Raw genomic sequence first — 18,787 nt, 5'->3', positions numbered from 1 at the left:
GTTGTTCAGTCCTTTTGTCAGTTTTTGTCCAGCTGTATGACTGCCATAGTTATCTGGACAAAACCATAAAGTATGCTCCCACTAACTCATCAATTTAAAAATATCCCCATATTGTATGTACGCTTAAGACTACATATGACGTCTGTGCTATTTGGAGCGTTCTATATATAACATTTATTTAAGATGTTTAAGATGAAGATGAAGATTAAGACATTCCGGGAAGGAAAGTACTAGATAATCCGAGACAATTCCCAAAAACTTGTCAAATTAAGGATTTTGCCCAAATCGACGATTAACCAGTATCTGCGATGACGCTGTAATGTTTTGCTCCCCACAAATTCGGTTTAATCTAACTTAATGCCCCTCGTCCCCTATTTCAGATTACAATGTAATTTACACTTGGGCTACACTCTATTTACCTGTGGATTAGTAGACTGGCCGCGGGCTACAATTAACCTCTTACAGGGGCACCGGCTCAACTTAATGTAGATAAATTGAATATAAACTCCGGCCGCAAATTGCATGGCCAAACAAATTTCGTTGATGCTCTTTGCGGTCCGGGTTATATTCTTTGAGTTGTTACAAAAGGACCGTAATTCCTATTTAGACATTTATATCAAAAGAACCGTCGATTATAGAACTCTACTGGGAGATTGAAGAGCTGGATATGACGCATGAAGATCATAATTTTCACAAAAAAGATAAGAAAATCTCTGGTATATTTTAAAGGAGACTTAGATATCGACCGATGGACAACGAAAATAACACTTTAAGCAAACTGGAGAAAATAACTACACAACGGGAAAAGCACATAGCATGCAAAGACTCCTGTGGATCGAGCAAACAATATATTAAGTTCAGGCATTCGAAAATCGGAAGTCAATTAAATTCTTATCACATTTTTTAACTGTATATATATAAAAGAATATTCCAAGCTTTAGGAATTCTGAGATCTTAAACAATGTCGACACCGATGATAAGGTTCTATTATGCGATAGCGAAACCTCTCTTCAATAATTACTAAATAGAGTTACACCTGCCGATAACGAATACGGACATCAAACGACGAATATAAGAGTAAATAACGAAATGATACAACAAGTAGCTAAATTCATGAATCTTGGGTGTTGGATTGCTGAAGCTTTGGAGCAGGATGCAGAGCTTAGCCAGAATGGAACAATTCTGTAACACAGATTTAATATTAAATTCCCGTTATCGTATGGTTAAATACTATTCTGTATTCTTACATGAAAGTTACCACCATGAGGAAAATTGAAACCTATGAATTGTGGATATTTCATTGTATGCTGAGAATATCGGGGACAAAGCATGCATCGAATGAATCAGTATTACTCTTCATGAACCAAGAGCAAGAGCTACTAAGCAAAGGTAAAATTGATGGGAAACGAAGTGCAGGCAGAAGAACAGATGGATGAAAAATATCAGAGAATGAACTCGACAGAACAGCAAAGAGATGAGAAGAATTTGCTACAGTTCTCGCTAATTTTTGGTGAGGAGAAGAAGAAACAAAAAAAAGTGTCGCGATCAAAAATTACCCAGTGCGCCGTTACAACGAGGAGGAGACAAAAACTTTAAATGATTGTTTAGAGAGTCGAAAAAATTTTTACTTACGAGTATAAGTCAACTCTATTTTAATAAGCTTAAATCCGAAACCGATATATAAACATTTAAAAAAAGGAGTCATTTCGGAAAGTATGTAGGCAACTCAAATTAACAACCGAACAATGCAAAAAATTAAAAAAATGGTAAATTTTAATATGATATGATGACATATTAATGAAATTTGTTAAAGAGTATTTTCAATCAACTCTCAGTTTCTTAATTTCAATTAATTTATCAATGGTTAATTTAGCTATTGAACTGATGAACTTTGTAAATAATATAGGTACATACTTTTTAGAAAATTTCTGGATTCTTCCTGTGTCGGTTTTTGTTGACTCGAACTAGTTAACGTTTCGCCAATCATCCTGTTGACTTCTTCAGAGCTTGACTGAAACTGGCTCGCATTTTACTCTGTACCTGCTTTTATATTGTTTGAGGGGGGCGGAGTTTGAGGAGGGGCATAAACACCGTCTCGGATGACTGATTCCCATATTGATGACCGGTAGAGACCTGAGATGCGGTTAAGATTGTTGTGACTCACGGATTTTTCATTGGTAGAAGAATTGATTACATGCAAGAATTTTAGTTTCATCGTATAAAATTGTATGACTGGTTTCGTGATTGTGTTCGGCAACAGCTGATGAGTATATTTGTCTTAGTCTTAAGGCTCTTTCATGTTCTTTGAGCCTAGTTGATATTTTTCGTCCGGTCTATCCAATGTATTCTTTGCCGCATGTGCATGGAATACTGTAAACACCTGACATCTCAAAAGATATTGAGATTTTTGGACAAATAATTTCCACATTAAAGATATTAAGCGTTGTATCACAAAATACACTTCACCACAACCTTCCAATAGCAATGAAATCGAAAGCAATGCCACAGTTGCCGCTGTTGTCCTTCCTCATATTCAAAACATCACTGACCACATATCAAAATTTCCAAATGTCCAAACCACTTGTCCAAAAATCCTTCAATATCTCCGATCCGTCAAAGACAAAATTTCATTTGAGATGCCAGGAGTTTACAACATTCCATGCATATACGGCAGAGAATACATTGGAGAGACAGGACGAAAAATATCAACTAGGCTCAAAAAACATGAAAGAGCCTCATGACTAAGACAAATAAAATCATCATCAAACAATCATCAAAAAACAATACAAAAGCAGGTACAATGCGAGCCAGTTTCAGTCAGGCTCTAAAGATGCCAACATCATTATTGGCGAAACGTTAGCTAGTTCGAGTCGACAAAAACCGACGCAGGAGGAAGAATCCAGAAGTTTTATAAAGAGTATTACAGTAGCCTGTGGAAGTTTCTTTTAAAAATATATCTACAGTACTGCAAACATCCTCAATTATTTCACGTTAGTCATATTCCAACCATCATCACCCAAGAGGTTGGACTACGAGAATAGCAAAGAGCGGATTGCTGGTATTTTAGAATTCAGTTAACCTAATAACAATAATCCAAGTTTACAACAGAAGCTTCAAAAATTAAAAAAACAAACAAACTGTGTATTGCCCATAAGCGATTTTTTGAGCATTGAAAAATGCACTTGTTATTTCTACCATATCAAGCATCCCTTCAAATTTAAAATTATACGCCTTATAGTCTGGCTACCCCGAGTGTTGATAAGTGTTCTCGAGGAGCGCCGAAAAGTGGGGAAGCAGTGGCGTTTGTTGCCGTTAGTTTAGTTACGGTTTCAGTTAGTTCGCTGAAGATTGTCTTAATATATTCGCTCGCGGGTAAATTAAATGCTGTGCCTAACTTACCAATCTTTCAGGAGAATTTCCACCTGAAGTTCTCAAACTTTCAAACGGGAACTAGCAGTCTTACTTACTGACTAATTAATCAACGTTCGCTTCGGGCACTAAAGTTTGCGACTATTAAAAAATACACAAGTAACGGAACATGTTCGGCGCGTGTGCATGTCTACCTAAATCGGACTGAGTTCACGGTTAAGGACGCGAGGGAGATGAAACTGGTCGAAGGCAAAAGCGAATTCCTTCGTTTTCTTCGGCGCTCGCAGGAGAAAGTGGTAAAATTGCCCGTGCCTTAACGGGCGATGACTTTAAGCGCGTGAAGCCTACCTACAGTATTATTCTCGTTGCTCGTAGGTTTAGGTTGCCGGTTGCCTCATTGGTTTGTTAAGTTTTCATTTTGCAATTGTTCGCGTATAATAAACTCGTAAATGGATGTATTTATCCAGCAAGTGTCGAGCTTTTGCCGTAATACTGAGATGGACATTTCGGTTTCCCAGTCTTTAGCTAACTTAACTAAACCTAAATGAAGTATATTTCGGGTCATGGTTTGAAAAGTGTTGCTTGAAGACCAAGGTTCACATATTCCGTCCCACATTTTCATATCCGAAGGAGAAGAGCTAATTATTGGATAGAATTTGCTCCAAATCAACTAATGTTTCACAATAAAAAATAAATATTTTCTACTTGTTCCAAATATAGTGAAAACTCGCTATAGCGAATATTTGTATAACATAAAGAGGAGAATAGAATAGTGATGTGAGGCATTGGTACAGACTTACACCGTCGACTGTATCCACAGTGCATGTTGAAGCGGCATGCAATTTTAGTAAAAAACTAAGAAAGCAGTTGCAATGTTTTATGGTGATAGATCAGGATTTGCCTGCAACAGCAGACTTTGCAGATGAAGCCGTATTACAACAAGCAAGAAAGAATGAGGAAGAGCACCACGAGGAAGAAAAAGTTGATCGGGGACCACCACTAACCATTCAACAAGCCCTATATTCAGTTAAGCTGCCAGAGACTTATTTATGTATCATTGGGAAGATGCCTATCTCGAAGACATGTCGAAAATACAAGCGAAAGTACGATTGACGTATTGGCATACTAAAAAATTCAACATAAAATGACCGATTATTTCAAACATTATATGTAGCTCTTAAATATTCCTAAGTAGATTTTAAAATATGTATATAAATACATTATTACTTATTACAAAACACAAATGCGAGTATAATTCCAGCTAGTCAATGCATAGAGATGAGTGCGGATGATCTTTCCTTGGTGTTGTCGGGTTGTAATGACGATTATTCTCGATAGATTGATCACGTGGTTTGGAAAAAATAATCTATATTTGAACGCAAGCAAAACCCAAACTATTAGGTTTCATAACTATTAGAAACAATGTCATGATTTTAATATTTCCTTAGGCAATGACACTATCTCAAGTGGGGATACTGCGAGGTTTCTGGGACTAAGTTTGGATGAACGTTCAAACTGACCACTCATTGTGATAAGAAGGTGGAGTCTCGATTACTTTATGGATTTGTGGGGAGCATCTGTAAATGCCGATAAATTATTTTTGGCACATCTTGTAGGTGTTTATTTGCCCAGTACGGAATTCTCATACTGGCGAGTCCTTTCATTTTTAAAATGTCATTGTACGTTTTTAACTCCCATTAATGGAAATGTTAAAAAGCGTACACGAGATTCAACGCCTCTAGTGATTGTGTCCAGTCATGAATGCGGAAAACGCGCGGAACGTATGGTTCAATTCAATTTAAAGTTTGAATGGTAAAATATGGAAAAAAAATTATGTCGAAATAGTTTTTTTTTTAATAAAATATAAGTAAAGTGCTATTATCCGTTACAAGCTACTGTATTATTTTCAGTGTGACGCATTACTTTGAACTGCCATGGATGGGGTTCGTAACAGTATACGCGACCTTCCCCTCTATCTTATACTCTTTGCTATCGACGACTTGGAGGTCACCTGCCCTTAGAGTTAAAAGACAAACGTTTAAAACATTGTCTATTTAAAAAACGATTACAAATATTTTTGTTACACAAAACATTTTATAGTCTAGACGATTTTTTTTGGTATTGCCCTTTATACTTATTATTCCTATACAATTTTGTAGTTGTCTTTGGGAAAGTAAATATTATTATTATTTGTAAAACTTCTGAATTCCTCCTGCATCGGTTTTTGTTGAGCCGAACTAGCTTACGTTTCGCCAATCATCCTGTTGGCTTCTTCAGAGCTTGACTGAAACTGGCTCGCATTTTACTCTGTACCTGCTTTTACACCGTTTCCCATATTTGTGGTAGGTAGGGACGTGAGGTTGCTTATAGATTTCTATAGACTCTTGGATTTTTGGTTGGTAGAAGAATTGAATTTTAGTTTTATCGTCCGGTTCATGTTCTTTGAATCTAGTTGATATTTTTCGTCCGGTCTCTCCAATGTATTCTTTGCCGCATATGAATGGAATGCTGTAAAATCCTGGCATCTCAAATGGAATTTTGTCTTTGACGGATCGAAGATGTTGAGAGATTTTTGGACAATTGGTAGTAAATCTGGTTTCGACGTTATATTTCTGTAGAACTTTTGATATGTGTTCAGTGATGTTTTGAATATAAGGAAGGACAACAGTGGCCAATGTGGGATTGCTTTCGGTTTCATTGCTATTGAAAGGTGGTGAAGTGTATTTTGTGGTGTGTGAGCCCGTTTCAGTCAAGCCCCGAAGAAGACAACAGGATGATTGGCAAAACGTTAGCTAGTTGGACTCAACAAAAACCGACGCAGGAGGAATCCAGAAGTTTTATAAAAAGTATCACAGTAGCCTGTGGAAGTTTCTTTGAAAAATTATTATTATTATTGTTATTATCATATCATATTATTAATTATTAGAACATTGGTTCACCTGACATTAGTAATCACTGGTTGGTTTCCATATTAGTTAAAATGTATGAACCAAATCGCCTAAAATCGTAAAAAAAGTAATTTTAAGTGGCTGTTTTCATGAGATGTTAAGTTGCATAAAATTATTTGCAGAATTTTCTTCGGAAATTTCGTAGTTTCTTTAAAGTTTCAGATGACATAAAATTATTTTTTTCCGAGTGTTTCGAGTCCGGACATAGTAACCGGAGCTACAGGTATTCATAAAACTGGTTTGTTTTAGCGAGTTTTGTAAAAACAAAGCTCAACTTAGGAAACTACCCGTATTAATGGATGCCTGCGTGAATCCGCCACCGGACTATCCGAATAGAATTAATCCATCCGGAAACAACTCGCGACAATGAATCAAACCCAGGAACGAATAATTATTAGCGACACGAACACAGACGGTTTTCATTCGATGATCGATAGAGAGTAACAACGAAATTTACAAAACAGTGCTGTGTGTGCGCCTGTGTGCGTGCGTATCGGCGCTTTTCGATAATGGCGGGCGACGCCCGACGAAAGCAAAAAAAAAAACAATAGCGGACGTACATCTGTTTACACCCGCATGTAAACGATCGGGTCCTATCCTTTTCACCGCGGATAATGAATTAAAATATCGAACGATTGAAAATCGCGATTCGCTCCGTTTGGAGAATTGTGATTGACAATTCACATGGGCAACGAATTGAACACAGCGAACATTGCTTTATTTGTTTATATGTCAGATTCCATGATTTAACCTTTCTATAGAGTGTTGCTAATGTTATAAGGATCCAAACATGTCTGGATTTACAGGTTGCAAGTGTCAGGCACTACATTGGTGTCCTTTGATTTACAAATGTTCTCTCGAACAGACTCCAACGGTCCGCAATCATATAATTAGCGAGGTACGAATCACATCCGGGGTCCACAGTGGTAGTGTTTTGGGTCCCCTGGCCATTTTACTTTTTTTTATGTTCTAAATATCGTCTATAATTTGTTCTGACGGTTGTATTATTTATAAAAAAAGTTGCCAGATTGGAGGATAGCTTGAGTTTGCAAATATATTTGAATCTTTTTGCCTGTTAACTAGATTAGCGAATATTGGGAGGATTACAAATAGAATTGTTGCCCATGCCTAATAGATTTTAAATGTTAACTTAAAGTAAGTGAAATCGTGGAAATTATTATTTAACGCTAGATTCACGGGGAAGCAAGCAATGCAATTTAAAATTTCACTCCTGTTCGATTTTCCGTTAATCATTTTTCCTATTGGAAAACTTGGGTTACACAACGCAACATTATTTAATTATACAGTGTGTTTGCTAATTGTATGTCAGCATTTAAGAGGGCGCTTTATGGATTCATTTTAAAAAGAAAACTTCATATGAACATGTGTCCTGAACGGTTTAACTTTTGAGATACAGTGTGGTAAAGTTATCAAAAATAAAATATATTTTCTTTAATATTTGTAATACCGCTTTAGATATTTTAATGAAATTTGACACATATGTACTATATATACAATACAATATATAATTACTCTTAAAATAAAAATTATTTTTACAATCTCTAAGTATTTCGAAAGAAATTTAATTTCTTGATTTTTCTCAATTCGATGTACCATTTTCGCTTAAAACAATAAGAACCTATTCTCTTCATGGTCGTAACAATAAACCGTGAGACGGACTAAAAAAAATCAAGAGATCAGTAGCTCGCAATTTACTCTTTATGAACAAATGGTATTTTGGTTATTAAGCTCGCTACTGTACTGGTCAAATCAAGAACTAGAAATATCTATCTAAAGCAAAAGATCTAGTTTTTAGTTACCAACTAATGTCCTTGAGAAAAAAAATTAGAAGACTTTTCTTTTGACTTTTATAGTTTTAATTAAATAACATAACATAATAATTATAAAGATTTCACTTCGATTTTTTGAGTTATTAATTATATAAGATAGACAATTACTTAAGTAAGAAATAATGACCTTGTAAAGAAGAGGTTTTTTTTTAAAAAAAATCAAATCAAGAAATTAAATTACTTTAGATATGATGGGAGATTGTAAGAATAATTTTTATTGTAAGAGAAATCAGCGGTGTACCATCAATGTCTGAAAAAAAAGACATGTGAAATTCTGTACGGCCGTCACTGGTGTATTTAAAATGTGGTACACTAAGTAATGCCTCTTGATACACGGTACATGTGTGCCAAATTTCATTAAAATATTTAAAGTGACATTAAAAAAAATATATTTTATTTTTGAAAAATGTACCTCCCTGTACTCAAAAGAACTTTAGGGCATATGAAGTTTTCTTTTCCTTTTTATTGTCTTTCTCAAATAAAAGGAAAAATATCAAAAATCATGAATGGCCAAAAAAAGTTGTTCGTAAGTTACCCAAAAAATACAAAAAAAGTCAGATGTTGATATTTTTTTGCAATTCGCAAATCGAATTTCACCAGACACCAAGAAAGAAAAATATGCAAAATCTTGTTCGACTACTGTTACCCCTCACTCCTACTGCTTGTTATCGAATTCTTGTGCGGCACTCAACCTTCCATTCAACCGTTTCAGTTGAGATCGAGTAAAGAACGACGGGCATAGTGTGGGCGACCTTAAACTCCATTGGACCGAGACCTTGGCGAGTAATTTTCACAAAAATCTATAACTAGAACACACAGGCGCGCCCCCACCGTCGACCTAGAACTAATTACTCCGACATTGCGGCAAAGAGAATTTATATGGCCTATCTGAGAGCCGTTGCTTATCATCTGGTCAATCGAAATCGTGAAACTAACAAACAAAATGCCCGTTTGGGCAAATTATATAATTTTACTCGCCACTTATAACTATTCAATGTACGATGTGCTCCAATCACCAAACGGTGGCTTGTTCTTGATTTGTTTTTGAAAAATTAATGTACAATAATTTTTGGATGAACTGAAACAACTGACGCAATTTTTCAAAAGTCATGTTATAGTTCGTCCATGCCTTAAATCTTTTGTTTCTGTTTTGTAAAGGAAGTACCCTGAAATAAAAAATTAATGAACAATAATAATATAGTTTTTTTAAATCGTCATTACGAGAATTTTGGCTTTCGACTTTCAAAAATTGGGTTTATTCAAAGCAACTTTTTTAAATTCATATATTTCTAATACTTACAAGATTAAGTAAAGCTTTAGACTGTAGCCAGAAATTTTTATCTTGATTACGTTCAATCTTGTACCTGAAAAATAAATATCACATTTAATCAAAATATATCCGTATTTTGAAAGAAAATTTATGGAAAACCTGGCTAGTTGTTAATTTTTTTAAACAACAATTACTCAGAGAGTAAAAGGAAATTCGTTAAAGAGATAGCTGACTCTCGTCAAAAGAAAGTTCATTCGTCTTGTTTACTGACTTTAATAATAATCCACTCGGGTACTTGAGAAAAATATTTAATTAAAAAAAAAAACTGCTAAAAAGCATTTCCGAAGACGATCCCAAGGTATTGTCCAACTTTCTGAAGAATTTAATAAGAAATAAATTACCATTTTCGCACTTAAACCTCATAAGACTTCTCCACAGCATGCGGCACAAATTTAATCCCAAATTTTAAAGCAAAAAAAATTGTGTTGTGCTAGTTTTTAATTTATAACGATATTTTTCTTCATCTTCGTTCGTTTCTGTTTCATACCCATCCGCATAAATCGGCAACTATGCGGCTTACGAGGGGAGAAGAAAAACAACCCATTCAATCGGGGAATCTTCGCGAAGGCTTCAACAAGCCTAGCACCTAGCAACTTTAGTCATTATTCAAACGGAGGGAATGTTTCGAGAAAGAAATAAATTTAACAAACTGCCCACCTCAACGGTAATTCGTAGGTGTTTGGAAGTCTGCTATTACGTTGGATTTAGTGCGCCGTTTCAGCGTTCGTTGAATGGATTGCGAAATTGTAAGGTGTCAAAGTTTTGTTCACTCTTATTGTGGAAACTTAAAATTACTATTCCCCGAATGCGAACGCGATCGTCTAGCTTGGAGAGTTCGGTTCTCCCATTATTCGTTCGTACGTATGGCCTGTTCCGATTTCGGTTTAACGAGGATTAATTTTGATTTATCGCCGCCTTCACTTCAGGTTTCAATTTTCCAATTTAATCAATGTTTAATTTTTATTTTATTTTTATTTAATTTGAGTTTCGCTTGTTATGCAAATGCAACAGGTCAGCGATTTTTGAAAAGAGTTAATTAATTTATTCAAGGGATGGCAATAAAGTATTAAAAATGACCAGTGTCTATTGGTGTAGCTTACCTGTTTTAAGCAGGTTAAACCTGAAACCGCCTAATTCGCAAAACTCGGTCAGAGACACGGACAAATCGCAATTTTCTCTGTTATGTTTATAGCGCTTAATCCTTTAAGCAATAAATGAATTGCGCTCTGCCTCATGTACTTAATAATTAACTTATCTATCGATGTCAAATAAAAAAAAAAAACTTGTCAGTGTCAGAAAATTTTTAGATATATAGATTTTACCACAAAACTAACTTTAAAGTAACTTTTGAAGAAAAAGAGGCTAAAAGAGTTTTCAACTTATTGCATTCTTATATTAAAACCATTGGAACTAGCATTCTTAGAATCATCTTTTGAGAATTTGTAAATTTTTCACACCCAACTTTGTTTACATGAGTAGTACAGGTAAAATTGTGGTCCATAATAGAAAATAATTTTATACCTACCTGTGTGTAATATTCTTTGGTTTGGTGTACTACCTAGTTTAAGTTAATTAGTAATCATTCTTATTTCGTGTGTAATACAGCGTGTGTTGAATCGTGTGCGAATTATGCAAAATATCTGCGAGTCTAGTGTATCTCAGGAGATGCTCCCGCCCAAATGTAGAAAACACTATTCTATTGAGACTAAGGAAATTATAAACAATGTTTATTTGACTCTCATTGAACGTGGAGCCAGCAAGCAAGCATCTTTAGAAGAAACGGCCACATTGACGAAAATTCCAACATCAACTGTATGGAAAATTGTGAATAGATGAGTGTAGATGAAAGTGATCAAGATATAATACGGCGTAAAATTTACCTGTTATACGAGGAACAAAGCGTGCCTACATTAGATGTCTTAATTAGGAGGCTTGAAAAAGATGAATCCGGTGTTAAAAGTGGCAGAACTCCCTTATGGAAGTGTATTCAACACATGGGTTTTAGATTTAAAAAAATTGACAAAAGGCAAGTTTTAATGGAATCTTTTAGATTTCGGAAATGGCGACTGGAATATCTTGGATGAAACCTGGTTCGACACTTATGATACCCTGGAAAAATTTTAGGTTGACTCAACTGATAAGTGTAAAACAAACGCGCCATCAAAAAGAAGTAAAAGAATAACTATTTTGCATGCTGGCTCTAAAGATGGTTGGATTCCAAATGGACTTTCTCTGTCTGCGAAAAATATTAAAGATTCTTCTCTGGATTACCATGATGACACCGCCGCTGATTTATTTGAAAGTTGGTTTAAAAACAAACTATTTCCAAACATTCCTCCTAATAGCGTAATTGTAATGGACAATGCAAGTTATCAAGTAGACAGTTGACTAAAACCCCTTCCTCATGTGACACAAAGCAACAATCCAAAACTACATGTATAATAACGACATTTATTTTCACGAAGATTATACCAAGAAGCAAATAATTGAGATTCTACAAAACTGGATCCTACAAAAGGAATGCGTCTGTGATAGAGATGCAAAAAATCTAGGGCACACAGTTTTAAGGCCTTACATTACCACTGTATATTTAATCCCATTGAATATGTTTGACACCAACTTAAATCTGCCATTCGTCGTAACAATGTTTTTCCCCGTGCGAACTCCAATATCCTCAAACTTACAGAAACCGAAGTTTTTAACATCCCTCCAAGTTGGGCAAATTCTGTTAAACGTATAGAAAAAGAAGAACAATCTTATATCCATATTGCAAATAATATAGAACAAATAATAATTAGAATACGCGATGATAGCGATACTGATATATTATGTGAATAATTTTAAGTAATTTAAGTAGGTAATAGAAATAATTTGTAATTTTATTTTAGATTCAAACATAAACCTGTTCTATATTTCATTCTTACAGCTGGCCCGGGTCTTTCCTTAATTCGTATCAGTTAGTTACTCTCCTATATCTATAAACAGACTTTATTCGAAAGTTAGCCCTATAAAAACTATTACAATTGGGTTGATCTTCCGAGTTAAGTTGTAGCCCCTGGCATCTCTGGGATGCTTAACAGATCCTAAGAAACCGAACATAATAATGCTACTTTTTAGAATTACGAGGGAGCAATAAATATTAACGATTTAACTATCAGTTACGTGATAGCTAATAACACTAACAAAACATTTCAATTTGAGTTGGCATACAGGGATGGGGCAGGGCTATATATTTATACAAATTCATGCAATTTGACTGAAATATGAATTTTTAAATAATTTAGTAGTCTTTTATTTCTTTCTTATAATTCTAGGCACATCCTACCTCGTAATCGCTTAAAAAATTCATAGTCGCCAAATTTCCAAATCTAAACACGATAACTATGTCGAAATATATATGGCGGTAAGGATGCATCATTATAAAGTGTCTCGACGCACTCGCTAAGTAAATTTTAATGAAAACAGCGTTCATGCATCGCAAGCCAACTTTCGACTACTAATTTTGCTTTTGGCTGCATTACGCCACGAACTCTTTTGAGAGTTGCAAATTGAGTGCATGTATATTAATATGCGCTAATGGAGGAAACTAGTTCACGTCGCCAAGAAAATTAGGGTCGCGATATAATTTACAATTTTACGAATATGAAAAAAAATCGTCGGTTGTATCGTCGTCTATTCTAATCACGGTTCCGTAAACGACAGAGAATTGCCGTTTCCGCCATTGAAATAGTTCTAAGCTGCAAGTAAAATTCAGTTCCATTAATTTATTCGGCCGCTTTATTTGGCCCTTTTAATTTTTCGGAATGTCATTTGGTGCTGTAAAGTAAATAAAATACTTAGTCAGCATCATTATTTAATTACATTTCTACAGTTTGACCTAACCGATCCTGTTTCCTCGAAGACAATTTAGGAATTTGTGCTTTTCTCTTTTCCTTCAGCAAAATCGTGGCTACAAGCTTTCGTTTACTAGTTGAATATCGACTTTCTTTTAATGCACTTCTATCAGGCTCCACTTGAAGCATTTAAAATTTTATTATAGGTACGTAAAACGTACAAAGTACAACGTACACATAACGAATAACGTGCAAGATATTTCCCAAGGAGCGGACGGGCCGATAATTCATCTTCCTCTCGACGTTTTGCTCAATTTTCTAGACTCGGGTTCGCGTGTATTCGTGACTATATAATTTGTTCCGTTAGGGCGGATTTATAACAAGCTAAAGCGATGTTCTAATGTTACTTGTTGGCAGTAATTTGGTTTCCCTGATTTAAACGGCCCAACGTGTCGGGAGTTCTCGGCTCGCGACACGAACGTTTTCTTTAAGTTTAAGGATTTTATGATTTTATTTATTCACTCCAGGAAATATAAAGGTCGTTTGGTATTGGTTAGGGATTTATTTGGTCAAATTGGTCAACATGCACAGACAGTTGAATGTTTAACTTATTTCCTTATTCCTTATTAACGATACACTTATTTCGCACGAAGGAATGCTAAACATCTAAATGGCCAGTTGGGAATTTTGTTTGATTTGCGGTGCCAAACTTAATTAAGAAGAAGAAGAAGAAAAGCATTTGCACTTCTATTGTTTAAATTTTAAAAATTCTTGTGGTATAAAAATTTGGCATTTAGGATTTAATCTTTATGATATGTTAATATGTTCCGCACTACCAAGTATTCGTTCACTCGGCCATCAGACTAAAGCCTACTAAAAAGTTCGTTATTCTAAGAGGGGGTAACTTATTTAGATCCCCAAGTCGGAGGGTTTGATCCGTTCATTGCTAATATGGTGTAGATCGTACGTTTCTACAACCGTAGTTGGCCTTGATTGCATCGCCAGCGTCGGTTGTAGTGACGTCTCTGCTCCTTTCCTCGATAAGAAGTTGACTTATTCGTCACCCTCCACTCCACTAGGTTATAGTATTCCTGCCAGTATCACTTTATTACTCAAATATATACAGGGCCTCTTAGCAGCTTCTGACAGTCTTAGAGATGCATTGGGGTGTTTTTAACGCCTTCGGTACTGTGTACTGTGCGCACAAATTGCTTACTTTGCAGGACCCGTGCGCAAATATTTAATCACGGTAACCAGCTGTTCGAAATTAGAGAAAAAGATAGCGGTTTATATTGATATATAATAAAATCATTTTAGATACTTCCAATATTGTTCATCTTTGTAATTTATGTTATTAAAGAAGAAATAGATGCAATGTTAAAAACACTAAACCGGTTATGTAAAGAATAGCGAGTGTAAAATGGAGAACCTAATTGTATATTTAAAATCGTAATTAATTTGATACAAGAACATTTAAACGTATAATTTGAAACGGGATGTCGTTGCAACTTATCATGATACGTACGGTTTTTCCAAAAAGGACGTTGTAGACATTAACCCGGTACCGTGTACCACGTAAGCCGCTAATTTTTCAACTTATCGTTTAAAAGCTCGGGCATAGTTAAGATGGCCCAATCCGCATTACTAATCTAGTTCGCCGGATGAAAAACTCGATAATTAGAAGACGCAATGGCCTGAGAACCCCTACCGCGTGTGCGAACGTATTTCGCACCAATTCTTACATAAATGCACCCCAGTTATGTAAAAATTACACTTTCAAATAAATATAACAATGTTTTCGACGGAATAATTGCATGGAAACTTTCGATTTTTATTTTCCCATTTAATTACGCTAGACGAGAATAAATTGTGCGCGTTTTATGTAACACCTCGCATAAATTTCAATCGCCGATCTAACGCAACAACGCGATATTCTAATTGGTCTGTCAGATTTTCCTGCCATCACGGGCGTTATCTTTATGGAAACCTGATTCCGGTTCTGAACTGTCGCCCATCCTTGTCATTTTATCTCGACCGTTATTTGGTATTTACCAAAAATATCCGATCGCACTCAAACCCGTGACTAAAATACCGGAAACAACCGAAATAACTAGAGACCGTGAGTAACGAACTTGACTTCTTAAAGTGACATTTACGGAGTACGGAGTAGAAAATAGTATATTATGCAACAAGTGTGTTAAACGCATTGGGTTTATTTGGCACGAGCGGGGCGCAGCGGAAGGAGTGTTTAATAAACGCGTGAATTTCACCGACATGACCATCAGAATTGACACACGTCAAAATTCAAGGCGTGGGAAATTTCCGAAAACATCCGGTTGCTCCCAAACCAGTGAGGAAAAATCCCGGAAATGTCCGGAGTGCCTCTGATCCGTGGGAAACGAAGCTGACGTGGTTAAGTGTGGCTTCCCGCACGCTCGATCGGTGTGTAATAAGTTATTTTACAGAAGCGATCAGAAAATTAGTATATTATATTTTACAGAAGGGAGTAGAAAATATATATAAATTCTGCAAAGCATATACCGGGTAGCAATTTCTGCCACATGGCCGGTATGAAAGTATATTCAGATACATCTTGTATTGTTTCTCTAAGCTAAAATCTATCCTATCGCTAAACGAGTGGGAACATTGATGAATATACAATATTTATATAATATATAATCATATGCAGTCCTCTGCAGGACCAATGGCATCATCATTATAAACTACGCAATACAAAAGAGATCCCTAAAGTCTGATAAAACGCTGTACACTAAAATGAAAGGCCAGTTACGCGTATATATAGTATAAAACAAAAATGTGCTGTAATAAATCATACACACACACACACACACACACACACACACACACATAGTTCTGCAATCATTTCGCCAGAGGAGTTCGCTTTTAGGTTGGTTGTTGATAAAGTATTATTGCGAAACATCGCCTTGAGGCACCAGAGAGGGCGGATACTCTGGTAAAAGAGTTGTTTGTGTATCCGCGAGATTCGGTTTTATATCCATCGATTCGAATAGTTTGCGAAAAAAATGCAATACCGTTTGTTGTACGTGGTCCAACGAATAACGCAACTCTTGGGCCTTGCGTGGTACGTTTGCTTCATTGCGTGGCCTTAATTATCGATTATTCGTAACCCCCCTTCAAGCAGATTGAATGTTTTCTAAATGTAATGTTAATTGACTTTTTTGTATGTATCGTAAAGATGATCTTCGTAGTTAGTGTATATTCTGAACCAGCTAAAGAGCACTCGTAGTCAACCAGGCTTGTCACTTTCTATCTAGAAGGGTTCTACTAAGTCACATCAACTATTATTTGCTTAATTTAGAAAAAAATTATCAGTTGATGCCGCGACACTACATAGAATGTCGACTTCGTCAAAATAACCTAGAAATGGCTATTTTTAGTGCAAGTTAAAACCCGAACAATGAGAAAAAGGCGTTACTCATGTGAGATTCGCAACTATGGTGGAGTTCAATAACTAAACAAATTACAACCACATGAGGGCGTTGCCAGGCGACTGTGTAAAATAATTCAAACAAACCGTGCTTTATTTGAGTTGTGCATCGCTAATGCGTAGCTTTTCAGAAAAAAAAAAATTATTTTTTTGTTAAATGGTAAAATGAAACGTTGTAGTTCTCTACCCAGAGCAGCGCAACTATTTCGAGGCTGTAAATCAGTAACAACGTGCGCATGTAAACTCCCATGTAAAATAATCAACACACTAAATGGAGTGGTTTCTAATACTTAATATAAATCTAACTAACTAAGTAACCAATAGAATATGTGTCCATCGATTAAATGAAAGCGGCAGCAAAATTTTCTGTATAGTATGATTGAGCATCATATAGTATATAAGTCTCACGCTGAGAAAATACCGTTAACCATCTTAAAAACCCATTGCAAAGAGAACAAAATAAAGCAATCAAACCGTTTTTTTTTTAACTGGACTATTGGACACCTATAAAAATGGTGAATCTAAGTTAATTTACTTTTAAAAAATAGGTTAAAATTTAAATGACTGGAAACATCAGGGAAATTGTAATTATGGAAAAGGTATTATTTTTGTTGTTCGTCCTTCAAATAATCCCACAACTAGGGTTATATCTGGTGACCTAGCAGGACCATTTGTGGCAACAATGAGAGAACCAATTATATCGCACCAAACGTTAAAGCTAAAACGAATTTGTGGATCTCGGGCATGTACTAACAACAAATTTTCTCGTGACCAATAATGATTATTTTTTGGATTATAAATTCCAAAATTTGAAAATATTGATTAGTCAATCCATAAACTATACCGAATTTGTTTAAAAAATTTTTAAAAAATTTGTTAAAAAAGTCTTTTCCGCATCCCCTGCACCGCACCTGAGTTGGTCTGAATTTATAAGGGCAAAATTTGTGTATTTTTTAAAATCCTTTTGACAATATTAAAGGAGAGGTTAGATGTCTAGGATAAAATTGTCAAGATAGGCTCGAAAATATCCAAGAACACCAATTTCCACGCTTTCACTTATGTTAAAGTTTTTCATCTTCTTTTTGCAAAAATGATTTAATTATTTCTAAAGATTCGATAAAGGCGCAGCAAAAATTGTGCATGTGGTGCAACGTATCGTTCTGTCGCCATTACAGACGCACTTTCCTTCATGTGTAAAATTAATTTAATTGATAAAATTGATTCAATTATATCAATAATTAACATGTTAAAACTAATTTTTTGACAATAATGAGACGGTTTTTGCTAAAAGAAGAAGAAGAAAAATTGTATAATAAATGTAGACGTAGAAATTGGTATCATTAGTAAATGAGGAGAATGGAGTTTTATTTCGCAACCACTCATAGTCATAGGCCATTTAAAAAAAGTACGTTTTCCTCATTTTTTTCTAAACCCTATATTCAATTGTTTTTCTGTTTTCACCATTGTAATAAGTGGAAAAAATGCTACTATAGCTTAACCGACTTTTTATTTCTACTCATAACAGAGTTACCAATGACGAACACTTAATTTAGATCAGCCAGTAGACATACTAAGAAGCAAATGTATGTTTGTCGATAAAACACAAGGGCAAATTGCCAATTTCACAAACTCGATAGTCTAGCTATCGTCATTGCCATCAAGCAAAATCGTTCGACTTCAAATAGTTGTCTAACATCCGCAGTAGAGTAGTATAAAATGGAGCCGCTGCAGACATAGGAACAGAATGCAGTCGCGACCCTTAGTACTGGCAATTTAATTCCATCCAGTCGTTTAGCTGGGGACCTCATTTGCCACGAACAAAGAGCAAATTAGAGTATTAGAAAATTTCAAGGGGTCTCATTCGCTCGGAAAAATCGCCATTTTTAATTTTATTCATGACGCTCCGACAACGACGCTGCCGCGTTTGCATCCTAGTCACGGTTCGATTTCTATCGGCGTTTGCATTTTTAGCGACGTTAGCTGCTCTA

General features: G+C 35.5%; 1 protein-coding gene across 3 annotated transcripts in view; it reads right to left on the bottom strand.

Annotated features, from left to right (window-relative positions):
- The window catches only part of LOC132705212 (uncharacterized), a 196,191-nt gene that overhangs the window by 152,500 nt on the left and 24,904 nt on the right, over positions 1-18,787 (bottom strand). For 2 of the 3 annotated variants that reach the window (XM_060675674.1, XM_060675677.1), the window contains exon 2: positions 9,468-9,531. The exons of the other annotated variant lie outside the window; for it this stretch is intronic. The gene's annotated coding sequence lies outside the window, so the exon portion shown is untranslated. The remainder of the gene's footprint in view (positions 1-9,467; positions 9,532-18,787) is intronic. 3 annotated transcript variants of the gene reach the window in all.

This window comes from Cylas formicarius, unplaced genomic scaffold, assembly GCF_029955315.1.
Source record: "Cylas formicarius isolate icCylForm1 unplaced genomic scaffold, icCylForm1.1 PGA_scaffold_7__23_contigs__length_41026272, whole genome shotgun sequence".
In the NCBI taxonomy this organism is placed as follows: Eukaryota; Metazoa; Arthropoda; class Insecta; order Coleoptera; family Brentidae; genus Cylas; species Cylas formicarius.
Note: the sequence above shows the minus strand (reverse complement) of the source record. Positions and strands in the feature narration are given on the sequence as shown.